At 32.6% G+C, this 18375-nt stretch overlaps 1 protein-coding gene across 3 annotated transcripts in view; it reads right to left on the reverse strand.

Annotated features, from left to right (window-relative positions):
• The window catches only part of GRIK2 (glutamate receptor, ionotropic, kainate 2), a 960410-nt gene that overhangs the window by 205882 nt on the left and 736153 nt on the right, over positions 1–18375 (reverse strand). The gene's annotated exons all lie outside the window — the stretch shown is intronic.

Here is an 18375-nt window from a genome sequence, read left to right on the forward strand (position 1 = left end):
TCTGTGTGGCAAGTGTTAAATTTCCAAAGTCCCTATCTTTATCAACTCACTCCCATAATAAATGACATTTCCTACTATATTATACATGTAAGAGGAAACGATAACATTTTTTTGAAGACTTAAGACTCTTCATGTGTAGATTTAGATGAAAGCATTGTATAAACTGGAAAATCCATAAAGAAGGGGAAAAAAAGATACTTAGTTTTGAAATAAGCATTTTAGTAACTTCCTAAAAGTTTATAAAGGAAAAATAATAGCAAGTCATCTAAAGAATTTGGTATAATAGAAATCACCAGTGTAACAAAAATGGAAAGAATTAATTTAAATTATTTACTTAAGTAAATAGTATGACTGGCTTAAACATCTATGTGTAACAAACTTAACTCTAATCAAAAAGCAAATCATAATTTATTGCATTCTAACAAGTTTCTGTTATCATAGGTTACAGGAGACCTATGCATGACATCAAAGCAGAAGCATATACAGAGGTTAATTGTTTTCCACTTAATAATTGGTTTGGATCCATAGTTAATTTGAATCACTGTTTTAAGATAAAGTAAATCTAATTTCTGATTCCATGAAAACATGTTATTAGAAATATTGATAATATCTCTAAAAATTCAAAGTAAGGATTTTTAAAAATTATCAACTGTACACATAAATTACTTATGTAACTTATAATTGGGATGTATTTACTAATTAATGTAAATATCTAAATATATCACACCCATAATTTAGATGCTTAGTCTAATTACTAAAGTAAAAACTATTTTCCCCAGTATCTCAAATTTTAAAGCCACTCTTATAAACCAAATTAGCATATGTGCCCTTTATGAAAGCATTAAAAAAAAAAATCTTACATTCAATCAAAGTTATTTGAATAATGTATCTGTCACTTCAGAGAGCCCAATTTTCTTCACAATAGTCTTTCTGACATATTAAAATTCAGAAGATCAAACAAACCATTTTAATCTTTCTAATGCAATTTTAGAACACCCCTATTTAATAAGGTATCCTTGACAAACAAAGAAATGTTTTATTTGCTTCTCTAAGTTAAACTGACACAGTGAAAAGAAAGGTTGATTGGATAATAATTAAAACATTCTGATCTGATTTGTTGTGGCTGACTGAAATAGAACTACTTTTGGTTGTAGATATTTTATTTTTACTTAAATTCCCTTATTTCAATTATCCTAGTGAGAATCTTATCTGCTTTAAAAAAAAAAATCTGTTTCGAAATCTCAGAATTTTTCCCTTCAGTATTTATACAAAAATGCAATCTTTAAAATAATTTTTTTAATCAATTACCAATTTTAATTATTTGTACTATGTTGTTGTTGTTAAGTGCTGTTGAGTCATTTCACACTCATAGCAACCTTGTATAAGGTTTCCAAGGAGCAGCTAGTGGGTTTGAACCTGACCTTGCAGTTCGCTGTCCGATGCTGATCCTATAGCGCCACCCTAGGAGTCCACTATGTGGTGGTGGTTAAGTGCCGTCGAGTGGAACCCGACCCATAGTGACCCTATACAGGGTTTCCGAGGAGCGACTGGTGAGCTTGAACCGCCGACCTTGCAGTTCAAACGGTTTTGCAGTCTGGCGCATTAACCCACAGCACCACACCAGCGCCACACCAGGACTCCACTATAATTAATATTTCATAGCTCACTTCGAGGCTAGATCATGGGTTCTGCATCCCGACACTCAAAGCTATATGCTCATGAACAAGTTATATACCAGTAAACTCTTTATGATGTTCTCGTATCTAAAAAATAGAAACCAAAGTAAGACTTTTGTTCATAAAGGTGTTAAGTATTGGATGAGTTAACAAAGTGCTAGCCCACCAAAATTTCTCAACATTTTGTCACAGTGTTGAGATAAGTCTGGGTATGCATTGTTTAATATTCAGAATATGTTCTGTGAAATAGGATTTGCCATGATTTGGGTGTTGTATGTATACCATATTAAAACTTTAGTTTTAGTTGACTTCATTGCTACTGCTGCCAGAGCTACTCCTGCTAAAGCTGCTAGGCAGAGCTTGGAGAAATGAGCAGGGGTGGCTGAGAGGGTGGTGACTGAAATGGTGGCCACAGGAGCAAAGCAACAGGAAGCCAGTGAGGCAAGGGAGAAGAGTACCCAGCTCCATCTGCTTTCTACCCACTTGAGCAACAGGAGTATCCAGGGTTCAACAGCCCAAGAACCCATGCTCAGAATCATGTCCTCTACTTCAGCTCCATTTATACTATCCATGGTCCAGTGATGCAAGAGTTGGGCTTGGTGTCTTTAAATTCCCTCATAAAGAAAGAAAGCAAGGAGGGAGAGTAAGAATAGGGGAGAGAAGGAGGAAAATCTGAAAACACTGGCATTGGTTTCAATGGGAAGTATCTACTTCAGTGAAAAAAACTGTATAGTTTAGCTTACACAATAAAATAAGCCAATATCTAAATTCAGATTATGTATACTCTTTACATCCTCAACTACCTCTGCTTCTGTCCTTAGACTGAAAACCTCAGAGAACAGTAGCTCCCAAAGATGCAATCCTGCCCAACAGAAATGTTTCCTCTTTTCTATTCAAATTTCCATCCCTAAGCTGGACTGCTGTGTGTGTTATTTGCCTTCTTTACCTCCTGTTTAACTCATTATCTTCTGATTATGATTTTCTCACTTAAAAATTTCTAGGCTAAATCACTTATTCTTTTTAAATCTATTTGCTAAACGTAGACTCTAGCCTTTCCTTTCTAGTAATTCAATTTATGCCCCTTCAGATTAATTTTGAAACATTCTACTGACATCCAAATTAATATTTTCTTACATATAAAAAAATCCATGCCCCTTAAATCTACATACTTAACCCTATTCATTTTTCTTGAGTCTAAGTAAATTCCAAATTTACTAGCAATTGAATTCAGCATTAATATGTCCAATCTTAACTCAAAATATTTTCTCCTAATCATTCTTTCCTAAGGAATCCCTGGGTGTGTTAAAGTTATAACCCTAGGCTATTAACTAAAAGATTGGCAGTTAGATTATATCCTCAGAAAAAAGTCCTGGAAATCATCCATCAGACATCCAATTAGGTGCAATTCTACTTTGACATATGTGAGTTTCACTATGAGTTGGAATCTACTAGATGAAATTTTTAAAGTCTTGGTTAATTGTATCACTTTCCAAAGTCCCTAAGGACTATAGTGGTTCTGTCACTAGCTTTTAGTCAAGACTTAGTTTTAAAAATTTTAGAATCAACTCCAGCTCTTTACTTTCTTTTGTCCCCTGCAGTCTCGACTTCCAAAGAGTTTTCAAGTAGCATCACTCTCCCTCCACAATGCTTCTTACATATCTTGCCCTCCCCCATTCCTTCTAGTTCCTATTGGCATTATGTTAGGTCAAACTGTTGATTCTCAAGTTACCGTCTCCTAACTGACCTTTCCACATTTTATCTGAAATCCAATTAACTCTAAGTACTGCTTCCTGATTGATTTTCCCGTAGAATAATTATATAATGTCACAGCTCTGTTAAAATCAAAGATATTGATCATGTACATTGCATATGTACAAAATATTAATACGTTTAAGCATGGACTTCAAGATCCTTCACATTGTGTTAAAAAATACCTTCCCAGGATTATGTTTAACTATTTTTGCCACTTAAATTCATCCAAAGTGGGGTACTAGTCACTTTCCAAAAAAGTCCTATACTTTGTCTATCAATTTCATTACTCATATGGTTCTTCATCCTATAATGTCCTAACTTCTACTTGGAGGACGGCTTAGTAACAACCTGCAATTATACAAATGAAATAATGTTGCTTGTTGAAAATGAAGAAGGTTTGAAACACTTGATGATAATCAAAGAATACAGCCTTCAGTATGAATTACAACTCAATGTAAAAATAAAAATCTTCACAACTGGATCAATGGACAATAACATGAGAAATGGAGAAAATATTGACGTTGTCAAGGGTTTCATTTCATTTGGAATTCCATAACCAATACTCATGGATGCGGCAGCCAAGAAATTAAATGACCTGTTGCACTGGATAAATCTGTTGTAAAATACCTCTTCAAAGTATTAAAGAGCAGAGAAATCACTTTGAAGACTGAAGGTTACTTGAACCAAGTCACAGTATAATCAGTCGCCTCAAATGCAAGAGAAAGCTGAACAACAAATAAGGAAGACTGGAGAAGAATTGATGAGTTTGAATTATGGTGTTGGTGAAAAATACTGGCTTTGGATTGCCAGAAGGACAAACACATCTGTCTTGGAAGAAGTACAGTCAGAATGCTCCTTAGAAGCAAGATGGTTAGAACTCATCTCACATATTTTGGACATCATGTTTGGTAGCGTGTCAGTGAGAAAGAGGAAGACCTTCGAAGAGGTCATTGAAGACAGATTGATTCAGTGACTGCAACAATGGGCTCAGACATAAAAATTGTGAGGATGAGGCAGGACTGGACAGTGTTTTGTTCTGCTGTACAAAGGGTCACTATGTGTAGGCACATAAGAACAACACTTGTTATTGTTATTGGTTAAAAACATCCAGGTATAATATCTCAGTCTTAAACTGCAACAAAATTCCTTGAGGTGAAAAACAGTAACCTGTCAAAGCTGGAACTCAGTGGGACTTCCTTGTTTTTCAGGGTCTGCAAAGTTTTCTAACTTTGACAAGATGCAGTCTTATCAACTTACTATCATTCTCTATTAATAGAAAATGTTGTCATTTTCCTTTCTGACAGGTTTACACCCTACTCAGCTTCCAGTATCTCAGGTTTTACTGTGCTATTATTGTAGATTCTATACATTTTATAAATATAAAAATTGAGATTCAGACAGATTAAAGACCTTCTCAAGGATGCTCAGAAGGATGCTCTTCTGAGATAGTAAATCTCTACTTTCTTTCTGTGATGCATCCCAGTCAGTGTTTCAAAGTTTAGCATCCTCCATAAAAGAAGAAAAGAAAATTCCTATGATCTGTTTCAGTTCTAAGTGATAAAATAGTGTTGTCCCAATTTTCCTACTTTTCAATCAATGAGGAGTAGCTTGATTGTCATGGGAAACAGAAGACCCTGTTTCATTACTTCTTAGGACATTTACAATCTGTCTTGTGTTAATTTAACTCTTGCACATTGAGAAAAGTTTTAAAAATTAAGATTTAGTCAAATGTCAATTATTTAACCTAAATACAAAAAAAATCATAAATATTCAACATAATAGTCTATTTTTATAAACAAATGCATACATTATTATCCAATTTTTATTCAGAAATAATGCAGAATTAGTGTTATTTTTCCCATCTACCACAAAATAAAGCATAATAATATAAATATTTTTAAAATTAAAATTAAATAATATACTCATAGACAGGAAATATTTAAGGATGATCATCTGAAATGTACACTATTTCTGCAACATTATCTTTGCTTTACAATTTACTATTGCCACCTGAATTCTAACTATTTTGCACATGGAAGAGTATATTGCTTCTCTTACACTGTCAAGAAAGGTTATCTCTTTGAATACATGAAAAAATGCTAAAATCCAGAGCTGTGGCAATTTTTGTGAGCCATCACAGTATCTTTGAGATGAAATAAATCAAGTTAAAGGATTTAACTCAATATACTGGGAGAGAGAGAGAAATTCCAGAGTAAAATGCTTATTTTAAAAAAATCATTTGTTTTTAATGAACTTTGACCTTAGAAAATACCAAGAAGTAACATTAAATATTCTTATGGACCAATTATAAACAATTATCAAATATAATGGCATGTAATTTGGAGAAAGCACCATATCAAACATACTGCAGTTAGGTTCTCTTCCTAATACCCAGAGAGATTTTTGTAACAACTTCCTTGCCACCCTAAAACTTGGTCTGATTATCTTTATAATGTTATTAAAAGTCTTAGAAATAGAGACGACTTCCTCAATAGTTATAATTTAACTCTATAGTAAACAGGGCATTTTTCAACACTATTCTCCACCAACATGTATAAACCTGAATAGAGGAATTTGTGCTCTTAGTTTGACCTAGTTATATTTGGCAAGTATCATTTCTCTTTCAGGGAGTTATGTTTTTATATATTTTTTTTTTTTGAGTGCTTTTTACTTTCTGAATGTTCACTGTCAAACTGAACATTTCTAGCACATAAATAATTCTAAACCCTATCCTTAACCAGAAAATATGTATTGTTATCAAAGCAAATAAACAACTTTTATAAGTGTGTGGCACTGTGGGTTAATGTGCCAGACTGTAAAGCCGTTTGAACTGCAAGGTCGGTGGTTCAAGTTTACCAGCTGCTCCTCAGAAACCCTATACAGGGTCGCTATGGGTCAGCACCGACACGACGGCACTTCACAACAACAACATAACTTAAATTCTATATTTTTCATAAATAAGATGGCTCATATCCTGTAACAATTTCTGTTACACACCATATGGTGATAGTTATCAATAACAAACATATATTCCCCCAAATATTTTCTATTGCCCAGTTTATGAATTTTGCATAAAACAAAGTAAAATGTGTGTGTATTAGAGTATGGCAGTCACACATGTCTATCCTAGAATTTGTTTTAATTTGACTTATCTAAGTGTGTTAGAATTAGTTTTGAAGGAAAACATTTCCCTAATTGCTGGCAATTTTTGTTACCTTCCAAATCATTAATGAGCAGGATATTAGTTAAGGCTATACTGTGTTTTCTGTGCTCCTATATAAAAGGCTTCATAATGGAAAATGGTGAGGTGAGATTGTGAATTTGAATGAGGTTAAACTATAGTTCAGAAAGATATGAAAGAAACAAAACACTTGGCAAACATAAAGTAGAAAACAAAATATAAGCTTGCAAATTAGTCAGATTTTAAAAATTAACATAAGTGAATATAGATATATTTGGTTAAATCAAATATAGCTAATGGCTTAAGAATTGCCTACAATTTATGCACTTAGAATCCCATTTGATAATAGAGCAGATTTATTCTACTGCAATATTTAGCTAGCAGCTCTATGGGGAAAATGTCTAAATAGAAACGTTGCAACGGAACAAACAAAAAATAATATTGGCAGAACGTGATCTCATGTCTAAAACAAAGTAATTCCTATTTTTCAAGAACTGTAATGTCAATAAAGTCTCTCTATAGTCATAGTTAGAGTCATGGTGTGGTGCTGTGGATTAACATGCTGGACTGCAAAATCGTTTGAACCGCACCATGGATTGCCTTCCAGTGTTTTAACCTGAATATCTAAGTATCTGAAACATGCTTATATCTCACTAGAGCTCTAATGATATAGTTCCAGCATCTGCAGTATAACTGCTAACTCTCAAACTCAACATGACCAAACTGATTATTCTCCCCCTACTAAGACAAAATTTATCTCTACAAGATCAGTTTGTCAGTAATTCGGCATTTTCAAGCTAACCAGATGCAATTTTTTTATGTCAACACCCAGCAAGTAAGTCACCAAGATTTATTAGTTTTTTTCTTCAAAATAATTCCTAAATTTGCCTTATTTCCCGTTCCCTGCATTACTTCTGGAGTCCTGGTGTGGTGCTGTTGGATAAGCACTGGACCACAAGGTTGCTTTGAATCGGGAGGTTGGAGGTTCAGACCACCAGCCACTCCTTGGAACCCTATATAGGGCCACTATGAGTTGGAACGACTCTGACGCAACCAACATCAACAACAGGTTCCTTCTAACTCAGGCATTATTGCTTTATAGTCTCTCATTCCCATTTATTTTCTTGCATATATCATACATATGACCACTATGTCAATCTTACCAAATGGTAATTCTGATTATACTTGGATCAAAAACTTAAAATAAGTCAATAATGCTTTCTAATATGCTCCAAATTTGTCTGCCCAATTTCTAAGGCATTAGAACATTGGGTGTGCTTACATTGTTTCCTACTATGGCCTAACAAAATTTACTAATTTATTCTAATAAGCCAATGAGTATCTCATATATAGAGTTCATATTAAAAACTCCACACTTCTATTAATATTCTTCCTCCCAGTTGAAAAGTGCTCCTCATTTTAGTACATTAATGAATATTATCATCCAATATGCAAATTTTACAAAATAAAAAATATCTGTTGGATGATAAGCCATTTGCAAGGAGGAGTTAGGCCATATTGATTTCAACCTCCTCCACCTGAAATGCAATCTCCATTTTTCTCCAATTAACATCATCCTTATCCATTAAAGTCTAATTTACCTATTGTGATAATAGACTTTAATGGGAGGGAATGTGCCATTTTACTTTTATATCTCTGATAGCATTAGTCCTATACTGGAAATGAAATCAGTATTCAATAATAGAGATAATTTATTGAACTTTCATATAGAAAATAAAATCATTTAGCACTTACTCTGTACCATTTTGAATACAAGATACTATTTGGTGTAAAATATACAGAGATGTTTTCTTAGTAATTATAATAATTTTTCAATCAATATTAGACAGCAGTAACATAGATATAACATAAAGGTACTCTAGAATTTACAAAACAATTACTGATATCTCTGGCCTTCTACCTACATATTAGCAATCAAATGTAGTAATATTGACTGCTAATAGGTATTTTGATTAGTATTATTTTTCTTAATTCTTTGTTTACCTTGCCTACCTATCTCATTCTGGTTCTGTTTCTTGAGCAGGATAATTCTACATTTAAACTACTGCTTTAATACCAAAAGTAATAAAAATGTATGCATTAAAAATACCACTTCTATCTCCTATTCAATTAAATCATTCTCTGAAAAAATAAACAAAATAACAGAATGGCTAATCAATTTATACCTATAAGTAGAAGATAAAAAGTAGGACTTTTACTCTCATCATAAGATTGATTTTCATCCAAGTAACTTTTATCGCGGTGTGCAGTCAAGTCAATTCTGATTCATCGTAACCCTATAGGACAGAATAGAATCACCTTACAGGGTTTTCTATGCTGTAAATTTTTCTGGAAGCAGATTGCCAGGTCTTTTCTCCCTCGGAGACATTTGGTTGGTCTGAGGGCATAGGAAGTGTGCTCCAAGGTTCCTTTCTGAGTGATCAGTGAGATCTAAAATATGACTAATCTTATAACATTATCTCATAAGAGGTATGTCTTTAAAAAAAGAACAAAAGAAGACAATATTAGGAAACTCCAGCATCTTTTGGATGATCAACCTTGTGTGGAGCACACATACAAAAATACAAAAAATTGGGCACTAGAAATTTTAAATGACATAACGCAAAACAACATGAAACTAAATGGGGAAGCCAAGAAATTCTGAGAAACAACAGATCTCTTCATGAGACTGAGGAGGAGACACAACAAGGCCCACCTCTGTTAGCAGAGTTTTGGCTATGCATGAAAGCACTGCTTTGATTTGAGCAGAGCCTTAGCCGTTATTCAACCCTTTCAGACACAGCTTTCCCACCACTGGTGATCATTGTTGATAACATAATCCTTGAACATGAATTAAAAGGGTGCATGTAAATACCAAAAGCTGACAGGAATGTAGATCTTAAATGGGAATTCTTTTCATGCTTAGTAATTCTAAGAACCGGTTGCTGAAACATTTTTTAGAGAGCCTATTGTTTTTGCTGCAGTGATATTAATAAACAATTCTAATCTTGCTCTGTTTCGCTAACATAGGGTTACTTATTTTTTGTGGGGGGGTGTATATTTGCATAGTCTTTCTCGAAGTAATGTTTTTTAGGTGTCTATGCAAGCTACTTGGAAGCTCAATCAAGTACAATAAATAGTTATAGAGAAAATTGTTTTTATATGATCCTATCTAGATTATCCTCAGTCCTGTCTCTTCTCATTATCTCCCAGTTCGACTTCCCTTTTCTGAAAAATTATGACAATGGACTAGGTGCTCTAAGTTCTCTTGCTTCTCTGAAAATTGTGATTTCAAATTCAAAACAGAGAATGATCTATGGATGCTTGGATATAGTCAGTATTTGAAACTCTTTTCATGTCAAATTGTTGAGTGATTTTACTTTCTATTAAAATCATCATGGGGTAGAGGAAGGACAATACTAAGATACCTATTACCTGAAATAATTAATTTGAATGATTTAAAATAATTACGTAAAACAATTTAAACTTTGAAATGCTTTAATATACAAATTCTAAAGAGTATAAATAGTGTTTATGTTTAAACAATGTCAATGTTAATTTTTATTCAATATTTCCTAAAATATTCAGAATCAGTTGCAGATATTAGAGACATGAATACTATCCAGGTAACTTTTAATACTTTCATAGAAAAAAACACACATTTTTCCTATATTTTTTTCTATGAAAGTAATGAAAGTTACTTGGATAGGTAACTCCTTAAAACTTTAAATGTATTTTCATGCCTTCATGCAATACAACTGATTCTTTTCTGTTTTGCACTAAGGCATTCACTGAAATATTTAAAATATAATACAATAAAAATAAACGTATTTATGTATATTAACTTAGGAATTCAAAAGTCATTATTTAACATCATTTTGTGCAATTTAAAAAATATGCTATATATGTATTTAAGTAAAATTTAAAGAACACTTAATACATCATCATTTGGCATTCAATTTTATCATCTTCAACTTTAAAGACAAATTATAGATTTTAAGCAACCTTTCAATTTTTAAAAATAATTTGACCCAACATTCAATTTTATCATATTCAAATGTTCTGTCTACACATATGGACAAATTAAAGTAACAATGGTTTACTTTTCAATTTCTAATATGTAATTTTACTAAGTTAAAAATAATAACTTTTGTGAAATATATATGTACAATGTATGTGTAGATACTGTTAAACAGAGGGATTAAGAAATAATTCCTTGAAAGATGCATGGATAATACTTAAACAGGACAAAATTTTACTTTTGTTGTTGTTGTTAAGTGCCGTTGAGTCAGTTCTGACCCATAGTGAGGGTCACCCTGTATAGGGTTTCTGAGGAGTGGCTGGTGAGCTTGAACCATTGACCAACTTAATCTTTAATAAAATATCTAACTAAAGTTCATCTCTTTAAACATGTAAATTTAGACCATGAAAGAAAAATAAGATTGCTGAATAAATCTTCCCTTGGTCAGAACTTTGAAAACTTTATCACTTCCAGGGCATAATTTTGTACAAGTTTATCATTTATTCCATATTGATACCTCACAGGACTGGAAAATGAGTTTAGCTTTTTGAATGTGTTTAAAGTATAATTTTTCTTTGCTTACTTAGTGGGGATGCTTATAAAAGCAGTGTAAGTGGCCACAGAGTCAGTGCTGACTTAATTTGCACCTAATTTTATGTGGCTTTTTTTCTATAATGTATTTTTATATTTTGAATATGAACCATTGTTACTTGTATCCCTATTCTACAGTAGTCATAAGTGTCTCTCAGCTCCCAGCTAGCTATATAACTATGAGTCAGTGTTGGTATGTATGCCAAGTGTTAAGTTCTTAACTCTGTTTTAATATAAAAATTATATTCCGACTTGTAAAAAGGAATTTTAATTGAATCAAAGCCAATCTGTTTACAGAGAAAATAAAAGCTCTAAACATATTAGTGAATTCTTCGTTAGAGCATAAAATAATTTAACCAGGTGCAAAATCCAAGCTAATTTAATATTTACTGTGGTTTGAACATAAGTGAAAATATAACAAACACAATCTATTCTTCCATTCTTAAATTGATAAATAATAAAACCTAAACAGAAAAAGGTGAGGCATTATCCTTTGAAATGAATTTAAGTCCTTTATGATTTTCTGAAAGGTTTTTATGTTTTGTGTGTGAGTATATTGTTGTTGTTGTTTTTAAGTGCCATTGAGTCAGTTCTGACTCATAGGTTCCCTATATAGAATTGAGGAGTGGCTAGTGAGTTTAAACCACCTACCTTGTGGTTCAAACTGACCTTATGATTGAGTGAATACATAGCATGCATTTATAAATAAGTTATAAAGCTCTAAATATATTGTATATTTTGGCATGGTGTACATTAAATCATAGCCTTTAGAAACATGGCCCTTTGGGCTCCACTCTTGTACAAATTATAGGAATTGACAAGGTTTTTCTTTAAATGTCAGCTCTTCCCATCTATCTTGAGATTAAAACAAACAAAATGTAGCAGAGATCTGAAGAATGCTATGCCATTCTAGCAAAATCATTGGGTAAGCGTGAATAGAGAGAGTCACAGTAAATACCCCAAACATCACACATATGCAGGCCTTCAAAAAGTTTGTCAGAAAATTCCATTTTTCCATGAACTTTTTGAAGTCACTCAGTATGTGTGATATTAAGTTTATTTTATGAACAAAGAAAACAAGGACAAGAATGACCTGAATTCAGAAAAGCACATTGGAGTAGCAATTATTTTTTTAAAGAAGAAAGTGTTTATTTTAAGTGATATCTTATCCTCTTAAAGTTACATAAATGATTCCAGAATTTGTATCGTAATCAATCAACCAGAACAAACTGAAAACTGAAAGTGATGACTGTATAGAAAAATTATTAGAAAGCGTTTTAAATGATAGAGTGTTTATTCAGGCTAATATAAAATGGACAAAAGTCGCTGATTTAAATAATTACCATATTATGAGGCAGAAGTATTTACTACACTTACTCCTCAGTTAACGACTGTTTTGTTATATGAAATTTCACATTTGCAATAGTAAAAAATCTACTATTCAACTATTCTGTACATTAACAATGTACATTTGGCAGTAATCGACTCTGAGAAGCAAGAGAAATGATGGTTAAGATCATGTGTCTACTTGACTGAACCAAGATTTCCAGTGGTTTGGCAGAAATGTAGTGATAAAAACCTGGCAGTTATATAATAGTGTAATGATGTCATCCTCCATTTTGTGATCCCCTTGTGGTCATCCTCCATTTTTGCATAACATTGACTTTTGTACTATGGCCTCATCTTTTGACCCTAAATTATATTGATAGGTGAGGAATGAATATTGTACATTAATAATTATTACTCATATCTTTTAAATATTGATCTAATTTCTCTATGAATTTCTTAAAACAGTGAAATTGTATTCATTATTGTTACTTCGATATCAGGTATGAAAGTTTAGAATAAAGTAAATAATTATAAAAGAAAATATAACATTTTTCAATTACATTATAGTTTGACCAATACATTTCCTTAATTAAGTAGAATTTGTAGAGAATCTTGAATTATATTGGTCAATCGTTGTAAAATACCATTTATTTACAACATTTTAACTTGTAAATCATGGTTTTAAGTACAGAGAATGACACTATAAACTACAAAGCACATATGATAGGTTTATGCATTAGATTATAACCATATATTTCTTTTGTTCTTTACCGAAAAAAATACTACTGGTAATATTCACTAAGTATTTTCTTTTTATTCATTAAAGATACTAAATAATATTATGTGATTCAGCTTAACATACAAATTCTACAGCTGCATCTAATATTAATGTTTTTAGAGTATGCACATTGGTTGTTGTTAAGTGCCATAGCACTTATTCATAGCAACTCTGTATAGGGTTGAGAAGCAGCTGGTGGGTTTGAACTGCCGACCTTGTGGTTCAATCTGACCTTTCAGTCCAGTGCATATCCTATAGTATCACATCAGGACTAATGAATATACATACATATGTAAGTAATTATTAAATAAAAGATGTCCTTGGTTATAGGATTTATCTGTTTATATACTTTCAAAATATTAAAAACTTTCACTTTTTTCAGATACTTAAATTTGCTCATGCTTCTTTATACTATGTTATACAACAATATATACTATATTACAGAAATAAGAATTGTTTTTGTCTTCTGGATAATCAGAGGGTATACATACATACATATTTATATATACATATATGTATTATTTATATGTGTGTGTATATATAGATATAAGAATGTATATATCTAAGACTACATATCTAAGAGTAGATATAAGAATATGTATATATGAATACACATATACATTTTTGTAATTTTTAACTGTCATTGATTCAGTCCCTGAATCATGGCAACCCCATGCACAATGGAATGAAGGTTTTGTCAGGTTGTCCAAACCCACCTTCCTGATTGTGGGTTTCCATCAGCTGATGTTTTAGAAGTAGATCAACTGGTCTTTCTTCCTAGCCCACCTACATCTAGAAACTTTGCTGAACCCTGTTCAGCATCATAGCAGCACACAGGTCTCCACTGACTGTGGTGAGAGTGTATGAGATACATTGGCTGGCAACTGAACTGGACACCATGGCACAGAAGATGAGATTTCTACTATAGACCCACCAATGAATGGTGGTGGTGGTGGTGTGCCATGGAGTCAGTTCCAACTCATATAGACCCATTACAGGGTTTCCAAGGCTGTAAATCTTTATGGGAGCAGAAAACCTCCTCTTTCTCCCACAGAACAGCTGGTAGTTTCGAACCGCTGACCTTGAGGTTAGCAGCCCAATTCTTAACCACTAAACTATCAGAGCTCCTTACCAATGAATATATATGTATATATATAGTTATTCCAGTTTTCAAAAAGGCAAATAACATATTTCATATATTTCAATTTCATAAAGATGCATTTTCTTCTGTATTTTAATTCATTTAAATAGCTTTAGTTATCCCAAGCCAATAAAATAGAAAATGTGCTCATGAAAGAAGGCCAAGAAGTCCATCTGTGTCTGTTCATTTTTCTGAGCTATCAGTTCTTTAATTTCTCAAAATATTTTTCATCTCAAGTCTGACTATCTGCTTCACTAAACAAATAGACTGTTCCAACTTTTTTTCTAGCAGTAGAGGGTTTTTCTTTTAATTCCAAATGATTTCCTTTAAAAAAAAGTATCTTATTTCTCACACATTCAAAATTCTCCATTTACTCTGAAACCACTGTAGTATGTATTTAGATATTGAAATTATTTTTCTCTGCCCTTCTTTGCAGAGCTATTTAGGGCATAATAATTTTTAAATGTCCTATAAATTATAGTAGTTCAATAGATTTGGTCAAAATATTTACTATTGAAATTACTTTTGTATTGGTGGCAGGGCAAATTACATAATCAAAATGCTGTACCCCCTGTGTGACATCTGGTTATAATTTAATAATTCTTTTAGTTTGAATTTTAATTGTATTAATAACTTGAAACATAGGTAATAATCTCTTTTTTTATGTAAAACATTTAATTTTTATACTACATTTGAGAGATCTATAATGTAGTCTTGTATGTACTTTAACTATGTCCTCAAACCATATGGCGGCTTACTTTTAATTATAAACCAAGGGGATCAAATAATATCATCTCTAAGATCTTGTCATTTCAACAGAATGTTACATTGCTCTGCATTTGATTAGTTGATTTCATTTTCCTGTATGTTTATATTTGCTCCTTTCTTTGATCATTATATCTACACTTCTGTCTTTATCTATTATCTTTATAGAAATATTTTCCCCAGAACATACAAGGGTAAGGCAAAAAGTATTGCTACAATATCAGAGACACCTTTATTAAATGAAAATATCAAAACGTAGAGATATTGCTTCTCAACATATCCTCCATCTAGTCTACATATATATTAGGGCAGAATTTCCATCTGTGGTTACAAATCGGGCTGCGAACCACCAGGTCAGCAGTTCGAAACTACCAGTTTTTCCGCGGGAGAACGATAAGGCTTTCTGCTCTCGTAAAGATTTACGGAAACCCTGTACAGGGTCGCTATGAGTCAGAACCGACTCGACGGCACACAGCCACCATAATCAAAGTTTACTGAAAAGAGATCAAATCAAGGGATAAGTTACCTGACTGGAACACAATTTTACCTCATTCAAATTAGCTTAGACATGGGCTGATTTGAATGAATGATGTAAGATTAATAAAATAACAAATTTTATAAATATTTGCATGTAAAGAGGTGGTACATAATAAGATGTCACAAAATATTTTTTTATTGAATCTAGCTTTGCTTCATATTTTTATTTACACTTTAGAAAAAAACAAAGACAAAATAGTAAAAGAAGATTTCAAAGGATTCTTAATTACATTCTAACCACAAAACATTTGAGACAAAGCAATGAAAGTCTGAGAAAAAGTGGCCAAATCTTGTTTGAAAACTTGTGACCAACAAGTCTGAGAAAAAGTGGCCAAATCTTGTTTGAAAACGTGTGACCCCCAATGAATGGGGCTCAGACAACAGATAAAGGAAACGAAAAATTCAGATATGTGTATACTGTAGTAAACATGAATTGAAGAAGGTGGGATAAAAAAGGAGAGGAGCAAAAGAAAACTCAATGAAATTGATTTAATAAAAATTCAAATTAGATCAAGATTTACTTAATGTCCTATTAAAATAAAATACTAAATCAAATATATCATATCATATTGGTTAATATTGTATCACTTATACTTCAGCCATGTCTTAAAATTGGATACACATTAGGAGTATATATGTAAAACAAGGGGAAAGAATGATGAAAAATAACTAAAAAAAAATTAAATATTATCAGGAAGATTTCCCACTGAAAACCGCAAAACACATTTTTAGCCATACTGTATCTTACAGTCCTGAAGACTCAAGGTTTTGAACTTGGAGTTTTGTTTATAGTTGTGAAAGAGAAGTACTGTTGATGGGTAAAATGATTCTGGTGGCACTGTGGCTGCAGCACTCAGCTGCCGACTATGGTCTCTGGGAGAGAAAAATCTGGCAGTCTGCTTCTCTAAATATTCATAGCTTTCAACTCTAATGGAGTTCTACTCTGTCCTATAGGTTTGCTCTGAATTGGATTGTACTCGAGGACAGTAGACTATTTGGTTTATTTAGTTTTTGATCAATGGGTAGCTAAAATTTGTCCAAGGGCAGTGGTAGGTCTCCTCTTTTCAACAGGCCTTCACCAAAGAACCTCAAGTGTGCCTTCCACCTTGCCAGTGTAGATTTATATGTTCCTGGACTGCAAGATCGGTTTGAACCACAAGTCACTCCTTAGAAACACTATACAGGTTTGCTATGCATTGGAACCAACTGGAAGGCACTGAATAACAACATGATACTTAACATATTTTAGTGCAGCTTCTAGAATAAGAGAAGTCTGGAGAGATACATTCAAAAATCAGCCAATGAAAACTCAATGGATCACAGCAACAAAAACCTTGAGGGTCTCTTTGTGCCAGGGGTCACCTTGAGTTGGAGATCTACACAACAACAGCTAACAAGAAGTTTTGCAGTAATTCTGTGGTGTACTGCATGCAGTTAGTACTCTGGTTCCATTCAATGATTAACTATAGGACCTTCATTTCTTTAGACTTCCACTTATGGTTTGAGGTTAATATTTTATATCAGACAGGGACCTGAGCTCTATAGAAGATTATTTTATTTGAAATAGTATATGCATGTTTACTGTTTTTAAACATACAACTCAGTTTACCTAACTGTCTTAATACAATAAGATAACATTTACAATCTAATTTGGTCTATTTAAATTTCAAAAACTTTACAACTTTGTTTTGTAGAATAAGATAGATTTTTCAAAATAGATTTTATATGTTATATATCTGAATTATATTCTTTAATATATTCTCATATTGTTGATATCCTGATGACTTTCAGAATTTTATATAGTACAATTGCCTTTATGCTACAAATCTTTGGCAAACTGTTAGCAGTGTTTTGAAGACTTTAGTCATGTGTGTATTTGTTCATAATTTGTTGACTATGCAAAAAGTGCTTGGTTTTCAAATAATAAAAAATAACAGTCAAAAGTAATTTATTGTTTGCTGTCTTGTCTGGACTTACATTCTCTAGAAATTATTAGGCCAGTAAATCAAACCTCAGATAGGCAATAGGTGGTTAATAGTGCCAGAAGCTACAAATGGAATTGCTATTTTATTGTAGTCTGGCTATATACAGCCTTTAGATAGATTGTAGACAAACATATCAGTAGGCTAGCAGCTTCTAGGCAATGATCTACACTGAAATGACAGCATTTTCTAAATTGTCTTGTACCTGATACACATATATATTGTCTTTTTGGAGTGTTGCATCATCTTCCATGTCTTTTAAAATGCTGTCTCTGGATGAACTAATTTATTAGTACCTGGCATTTCCCATGTACATTTGCTCTTTTCAAATATTAAATTTTAATTTCCTGCATTTACAATGCATACATATTAAGTTTGCATTTATCCACACTGCTTAATCCATAGTCTTCAAAGAGTTGTTGCATTCATTAAGTGCTATTGACTCTGTACTAACTGATGGTGACCTTGTATAGCATTTCCATGGAGTAGCTGATGGATTTGAATTGTCAACCTTGCAGTTAGCAGCCTGGTGCTTATCCTAGTGCCCCACATCAAGACTCCTCTGCAAAGAATGTTTTTGTTTGTTTGTTAAGTGCCATCGAGTCGGTTCCGACCCATAGCG

Source organism: Chrysochloris asiatica, unplaced genomic scaffold (genome assembly GCF_000296735.1).
Source record: "Chrysochloris asiatica unplaced genomic scaffold, ChrAsi1.0 scaffold00084, whole genome shotgun sequence".
Lineage (NCBI taxonomy): Eukaryota > Metazoa > Chordata > Mammalia > Afrosoricida > Chrysochloridae > Chrysochloris > Chrysochloris asiatica.